Source organism: Arachis duranensis, chromosome 2, assembly GCF_000817695.3.
Source record: "Arachis duranensis cultivar V14167 chromosome 2, aradu.V14167.gnm2.J7QH, whole genome shotgun sequence".
NCBI lineage: Eukaryota > Viridiplantae > Streptophyta > Magnoliopsida > Fabales > Fabaceae > Arachis > Arachis duranensis.
Window position 1 is genome coordinate 4340957 of NC_029773.3, and position 9172 is coordinate 4350128.

Consider the following 9172-nt stretch of genomic DNA (forward strand, 5'->3'; position numbering starts at 1 on the left):
ATATAATAATTTATTAATTAATTAATAATAAACTTATAAGTAAATTTTAAATTGATAACAAATTAATTCTTAACCTGTTAGAGTTCAGATACCGTAAAAAAAATCACATTCCTAAGAACAACTTATTGCATTGTGTTAATAATAAGTTTATCTTCATCCATTAATTGTGTCACAAACACTGCGAGATTTGGGGGATATGCCACGCTAATTGGTATGAATGACTAATCGGATTAGACACTAAGAATAGCCAATTCCACCAAACAAAAACATGGTAAAATAGAAAGATTGTCATGGTACGGTTATGTCAAAATCAAGTATAGGGAGAAACATTATTTAGTGCACCACATCTTAGATCATAATTAATCTATTTGATTAGGCCTAGGACAATAACATTATGTTGTTTCTACTCATTCACTGTTTCTAACACAATTTTAGTCACATACAAATTACAAAAGTAACACCCACATTAACTACACAACCTTAGTCATGGTGCATGAATGGATGAAAACCATCAAGTTTTGCATTAACAATCCGTTATACTTTATTTCTGTTCCCCCTTCATGCCAAGTTTTATTTGGCAATCACATCATTATTTTTTATTTGTTTAAACTCTTAAAATAATTAATTTTATGACCTAATATCATAACTTTTACAATTAAAATGTTTAAAACTTAATTTTATTGACACTTGATTTTTCTTTTAACATAAGACAAATATAAAAAATAATTTATATAAAATTTAAGAATCCCATAACAATTTTTATGTAAACAAAGTGTAAAATATCTAACTATCTAACTATTAATGTCATCTAAATTTTTTAGATAAATAATTTTTGACGAAAAAAAAGTTACCAAAAGAGAATTTTCTTTTTATATTATTTGATCATTTTAAAAAGATAATACTCAATTTAGTCCCTAAATTTGCATACGAACTTCAATTTAGTTCCTAAAATTTCAATTGCCTTTATTTAGTCCCTAAACTTTGCGAACATGACGTATGTTAGTCCTTGAAACAATTTTCACTGTATAGACATTAATAGAATGTTGTCATGGATAGACGGACGCCAAACTAAATTCTGTAAAATGATATCGTTTTAGTTTTGACACTCAAATAACTCAAAAACAACATCATAAATGGTGTTTATTGAAACTCTACACCTAACAAAACAAGTGATGCGACTTCATTTTTGAGTTATTTGAATGCCAAAACCAAAACTACATCATTTTACAAGTTTCAATGTGGCATTTGATTATCCATTTCAACATTTTATTAACGTTTTTTAAACTAAAAATCATCTCAAGGACTAATGTGAGGCACATTTATAAAATTTAGAGACTAAATAGAGGTAATTAAAACTTTAAAGACTAAATTGAGACTTGCGTGCAAATTTCGAGACCAAATTGAGTATTAACTCTATTTGGACGGTTGATTGTACAGTTTAAATGTTTGTGATTTATTTAAATTGCACATCGGCAAAATTCAAAGGCTTTCTTTTGTTTCTATTTTCCTTTTCTTTTCTATTTATTAAATTACTGGCATATGATTAGTTCTATTATTAAAAACTAAATTAACAAAAAACAATCCAATCCAACCTAGCTGATATATTGTAAAGAAGGGTTAAGTGCTTTAGTTCTTAATAAAATTTATTTCCTATTTTTATAACTAAAACCTAAAACTTCTTATTAAAGAACCAAACTACCTACCACTTTTACCAACCTCAGGGTCGCAATCGCAACATTATCAGTATACATATATAGAAATTGTCTTAATTAAAAATTGCACTAGATAAACCTTGCTACTATACTTTATACGTAAATAATAACAATCTTTATATGTACTTTGAGATATACATTTATACGTACTTCCCCAACCACTCAAAGAACTTGGTAGCTAATCCAAATGAAAAATATATATAAATTGTAACATGTCAATGTCACAATAATCCTGTAAATGAGTGGTCCTTAATTAGCTTAGCTCTTAATTTTTTACAAAATAAAGTATATATTATGATGATATATCAAATTAATTTTAAATTTTTGAAACTTTCTTGGATTGAACTTTATATAATAAGATCATGTTAAAATTATTCAACTGTTGAATTGATAAATTTTGTTGCACACAAAGATATATATATTAATTTGTGACTATTATTTTCATTAAATTAAGGCAAAACAACTGCCACAGGTATAAGTATCAAACAACTATAGCATATGCAAGCACAAATAAGCATCCATCTTGATGTGCAATATCAGATTGAAATGGACTTGTAATATGTGAGTCCCCATTGGAATAATAATAATGGAAAACATTATAGTTTGAGCACACTTATCCAAACAAGGGATGTTACCCAAGAGACACCAACACTTCGATAAATTATCGTATTCGTATATCAGATATATTTTAGATATGATATTTGTTTATTTTTGTTTGACATGTATATTTTTTATGTTTAATTATATCTTAATAAAAAAAATTTAATTGAACATGTTTATCACATATCATCATATTCAATATGTTTCCATATTTTATAAAAATTTAAAATTTATTTATTTATCCTTTTGTTCGGTTGTTCCTTGTGCTTGGATTTGCTCTTGGGTCAGTGTCTCTATCTAGTAAGATGCAGGGCAAGCCTACTTTAGGGAAGTGGTCATGTAATGACTTAATTAGGTGCTAATTTTTTTAATCAAGATTATTAATAGATATCTAGATATCAGATTCCTATGTGTTGTGCATGCAAAACATTATTTTCAGTTACATAAAATCGCAATATATGATTCTAAAACATTAACAAGTTTTTTCTACAATATATATAAAAATATTTTTTCATTTAGGTCTCTTTAGTTTAAAACTTTTGTAATTAAACACGTATACCACACGATAATAAATAATTGTTTTTATTTATTCTGAAAATTTGCGTATAATTTAAAAACTTTATCACATCATTTTTAAATTTTAAAAAATTATATTGAATAATAAGGATTTAATTTAAAAATTTTAAACTACCGCGACGTCAAAAATTTTGTGCAACAGAGAGAAGTGAGTGACTCCATCATAAATTATATAGAGACTTTAATAAGAAGTAAAGTATTGTTTTAGTTCATATAATATATATTAGTGTTAAATTTTAATTTTGTTTTTGATATTTAAAATATTTTATTTTTATTTTAAATATTATATTTTATCTTATTTTAGTTTTTTAGTTAAATTTTTTTTAGAAATATCCTTTTTTCATTAGATCTTTTATTAGGTAACGCAAAAAAATTGTAATTATAATAATTATAGTTGTGGTTGTACGATTTAAGGGGGAAAATTACACACAAAAAAAAGAAAAAAATAAAAAAATAGAATAAACAAATATGTTTAAAAAAAATTTAATTTTAATTAGAGAATAAAAATAAAATAAAATAAAATGTTTTGAAACAAAAATAAAACGATTAAACATAAAAATGAAATTAAAACTTAACCAAATTATAAAAAAATTAAAATAATATTTCAACTTTCAATGAAAATTGAAAGAAATTATATAAACTTCTAGAGTAATTAAATCTTTACTCAATGCATATCTTAATGAATGGTTGGAAAGTCTTTATCAAAATTCAGTATTAGGAGAAAAGGCCTAATTGTCTCTTAGATCATTGTCATGGTGGGTTCCATCAAGTTTCTTCAACCGTCTTAATAAACATGAGCCAAATAGGAAAAACAACTTAGAAACATGGTTACACGTAAGGACTGACCAATTAGCATTTGTTTGATCATAAGCGTTCACTCAAATATTAATATTAATTAAAGACCCTCAATTGAACAAGTTTAGCAAACACTAACCATGATTAATTAAAATAATTATAATAAGTAGCTATTGACTTTTAATATTATATTTGTCTTTATTAATCAACGTTAAGACATATACATATATAAGAATATTTTGTAAGAGGGGTTATTTTTTATTTAGCGTGGATATTTTTTATTCTAGAATTTAGATCACAAAAATATTATTTATAAGACAGATTATGTGGAGATAGACTTTTAGTCTTGTTAATAATTTTTATGTTAATTCTAATTTTGTTGATCTTTTAGTACATAAGATCAGAAATATCATGACTTGAAAATAATGCATGTGTTAATATTTATTTGATTTTGAAAAATGTAAATACAGTAGTCAACATTATAACAAAAACGATAATAAAATTTCATTATCATTACGTGAAATTTTGTTAATCTTAAAAAAAGTTTGAGAATAATATTTAACAAAATTACTCTGCTTCTTAAGCAGTTCTTTAAATTTTTTTGCTATTTCTTTGTTCATTACTTTTAAGTCATAAAAAAACATATACATAAAATTAGTTCATACAAGTATAGTATGCTAGCTCAACTAAACCATATAAATAATTATAGTGAAAAAAAAAAATAAGAAAAAAATTTAAATAATTTTTGACAATTATTTTAAAAGATAATTAGGTCTTCAATTAAAAGAATAATCTTTTTGTCCTAGTCTTTATTTTTATGAGACTGATTAGTTTTTTTATCAATATTTTCTTTTTTAATTAATGAAATAAACCTACATGACATGTTAAACTGTTGATCTATCCATTAAGAATCAACTAAGATTGACAAATTCATTTTATTGAAAGTCTCGTTGTTTTTTAAGAATAATTGTTAATAACATTTAGTTTGTTTATATTGTTTTACTTATAAAAATTAAATAGAAGATATATTAGTAATTAACGTGTCATATAAGTATGTTTTGAAGAGAGATCGTTAAAAAGGATTTAATCATCCTACAAAATTAAATATCAAAGTTCGAAAATAATATTTTTTATTGAACACCTCAAAAGTCTTTCAAAAAATTATCAAGAGTTGAGATGAATATTCGCCCAAAAAATAAAGAAAAATGAATTAAGAAAGCATTTGATTCAATTCTTTGAAACCAATTTAGATAAACCGGTGGATTAGCGAAGGAGGCAAATTAAAGCAAAAACTAACATATGAAAAATTCCACAATGTTGGACTAGAAACATGAACAAACTATCAAGAAAGGGACTTGTGAATTGTGACATAGTACATTAGCAACATTATTAGGGCACAATTAATGGTTTAATACTGATGACATGTGCAAAACGTATATATATCTTTTACGGCTATACCAATAATCTAAGTAGTAGAGTGGGGAAAGCTAAGGCTTGGTCATCATGGTTTAAACAAAAAGTTGATGCGACAATTAATATAAATAAACAAATATTTATGTTAGTAATTTCAAAGTGTTTTTCTTTTCTTACTTGACATTTTGTTAGATACAAGTACTCATCAGTCAATACGGTATATATGTATACATTTGATGATGATATGAGTTTTTAACCGTTACTAGTCAAATTTTTAATTTCATCCATTAAGTTTAACTCTATGCATGCTGATATATTTTTAATTTACTTGTCAACCAAGTCATCATTGTAGTACTAATTAACCCACTGAATAGCCGTGCTTTTGTGTACTAAGTAAATATTTTTATTTGTATTATTAATTTTTATTGACTTTAATTATCATTAGTTTAGTCTATTTTGATGGCTTACAAGACTAATTTAATTAATTTTTGTTAAATTCTTAGTTCATTAAACTCTAAATTCATTTTAATATTTTACAAGATTAACTTTTATTGAACCATACTAAAGACACTTGAAACTGTGTTTAAATTGTGTAGTTTATATTTTAAATTTATATTCTTATTGAATAAAAGTTTAGAATTTAATACCAAACCAATCATATGTGCATAGCATATTCTAAATATAAAAAAAATTTAAAAACGTTAAGGAGATAAATCCCAAGATAGACAGAACAAAAACATTGGCATATTTCTCTATGTCGTCCACCAATTTGGGATTGTCATCCCAATACTCATGTTGTTTCCTAAAATGTTGGAATGACAAGTTTAATGTGTTTGGGCCCATTTAATTTCCATAAAAGTGCTACTTTTGTATGAACTATATAGTCTTAGTTCTTATCTTGAATGGCGGTTGACAATAGTTTTATTTAGTTCTTAATATTATGGCCTTGTTAATTAGCCGAGAATTTTCAATTGTGAATTCAATTTCATATTAATGTTGATATGATTATAAAAATAAAAAAATATTTTATTTATATATATTTATGGCATAGAAATTTAATCCCTTTTATACATAATTTTTTTCATCAAATTTGAGATATGCTAGGTAGAAATGTAGAATATTTAGTTATAAAAATGAAGAAAAGTAAAGTTTGTTAGGCAAAAATATTCGGTATAATGAATGACAATATTTAGAGTTAAATTTCATTTATTGTAAAAGATTCAAATGATATACATTTGATTTTCTTTAAGTAAGATCTTGGATTTAAAATTTTGTATACCAAAAAAAGAAAAAAATCTTATAGTTAAAATCTTATAATTCAGATTAATTATATCTCTTAGTTTTATAAATATATATGGTTTAAAATGGATATAGAAAATGAAGTTATGCTACCTTATTATATAAATGAATTATGGAAAAAGAAGGGACAAAAAAGTGGGAAAAAAATCATAAGTTGACAAAAAAGGATAACTAAAGACCATAGTCAACAAAACTTAATCGTCCAACTATGGTTATAGCAATCTATGTACTCATAGAATGTCGTAAATGTCCTTTTGCAATCATAATTTCTAAATTCTTTTTACCTATCATGCCATCATGATAATAACCATTTTCATTCAAATGGGAGTAAAGTCACTGCCTGAAATTAATTTTGAATTGTCCAAAATGAGAAAATATGACTCAACAAAGGGAATTGTATGTACTAAATCCTAGTAAGATTATTGTACAACACTCTCTTGTCAATTTACATAGATAAGTTGAAGTTACAACTATATTCATACCTTTCCGTGCAAATGAAAACCTAACAAACAAGGGTATTAAAATTGTGATCCAAATTTTATAAAGATAATTAACACAACTAGTAAAAAATAATTCCTTTATAAAAAATGAATTTGATTTTTACTCGATATAAAACAGAATTATTTTAGTGAATAATTTAAAATATTTTTATAAATATTAAGAATAAAAAGAAATTTAAATCTGATCACAATCATAATAGAATAATCTATCCTGCCTTTGGCTAAATAATTTTAAATCTTAAAAGAATGTGTGGTCCTATTTTTGTGACAAGGAAAGAGCTTATAGTATAGACAGTCATGGTGGAAAGGAGGACAAGTAGAAAAACCAATATAGCCCCACACTAAATTAATGGCAATGTCTGTGTGCGTTAGAGTCACAATCACAGTTGCCAAGAAACTAGAATGCCTAGGGAACCATGTAGTATGTGAGGAGTCACATCAGTTAAGGTTTTCTATCTGTGATTGTATAGTGCTAACTGGTTTTATTTTTCTTCAATAATTAATATATATTTTTTAATTTGTGTTGTTCTATTTTAACAATTCAAATATTTAATCCTTATTCATTTATTATTCTTAATAATTTATTAATTAAAAAAAGTTGATTTCTTAATGTAATGATTAGTTTTAGCTTTGCTTTGTAACTATTATTTTAATTCAATAATCAAGTATTAATAATTAATTTGATTTAAATTTTGTAATTATTTTTTTAAATATAATTCTTTACAAAAAATTTGTGCTTGAAGTCACAAAGAAAAAATTTCACAAAATCTAATAACGTTAGATCAACTCAATAGTGGTTGCATAATGCCAAATTGCCGATATCATTCAAAAATTTATATATAAAAATTAATTAATAATTTAATTTGACAGGTCCTTGCACGATAGATAAAGGACCATCTCAAGTTGCAAACAAAAGCATGTTGGATCATGCAATTTGGCTTTCTACTAAGAGAATTTTATACGTGCATATACCCTTAATTAATAATATTTTATTTTATATTTTATTTATTGTACATCTTTACAGTTATGTGCTTGTCATAAGTAAAAAAAAGTTAATTATGCATGTCAACTGGTTGACGAAAATTGTTTAAATAATTATAATAGTATACACCAGCAAAAGCTAAATTGTTTCTTTCTTTAGTGTTATCTTTATTGATATTAAAAAATTTATTAAAAATATTTATAAAAATTTAAATATTACAAGTGATAAATATGCATAAGAATTTATGAATATAATTTAAAAAAATCTAAAATCATTAATAAAAAAAGTTCACTAAAATATATAAGTAATAGTTTTTTATATGATATTAATCTCCTTGTTAATAATTTTATCGAAAAACATTACTTCTTTGAAATGAGATGATTTTTTTGAATAAATTTATACACAGATCTGTTGCCTAATCTTAAATTTTGAAATATATTTAATTTTAGTTGTATAAAGATAAAATACTTTAGTCTTTATAAAAAGAATGTTTTGACTTTGCAATAAGTGCCTCAACTTTATTTGATTACTTTTCATCATATTTCTTAGCTATCTTGTTTTGTTATTGGGATTAATGATTGACAAAGTGAACAAATTATTGTATATGTATGTACTAATAAAAAATATATATTTTGATATTATTGGTCCAAAATATAAAGTTGCATGTCTCACCTAAGAATAAATAAAATAAATAAAGCATGGCAAAGAATTTGGCTTTCTAGGTAGTGTGGATCAAATAAGAGATTTGGCTTGATCATCTTTGTACTATCTTTTATCCATTTAGTCTTTTCTTTTCCTTTTTCTATTATTATTTTTTTAAGTTCATTTATTCTTATTATTCTATATAAATAATTATAAATAATTTCATATATATATATATATATGTGTGTGTGTGTTTGTGTGTATTTTTTTTATTTTGTGTATAATTTTACTACATCTGAGTGGAGGACAATCATAAAAGAAGATAGATTCATTGCAAACTTATATGGGATACAAATGCATCCAAATCAACAAATGACTTGAAGTTTTTCAAGCTTTAAAAAAGGTTATAATATAATGAAACCTTTGCGCTAATAATTCATTGTCACGAAAAACACATGTTTACAACTTATACAACCCCCATAGTACACTTTAAAAACAGATAGTTCTCTCCATATTTTTTCGCCATTCATTGAAAATAAATTTATGATAATTGAATTTGTTTAATTCAATTTTAAAAAAAGTTACTAGGTATCTTTGAGTATCTTAAATTAAATTGAATAAATTTTAATTTTATATTAGAGTTGAGTACTTAT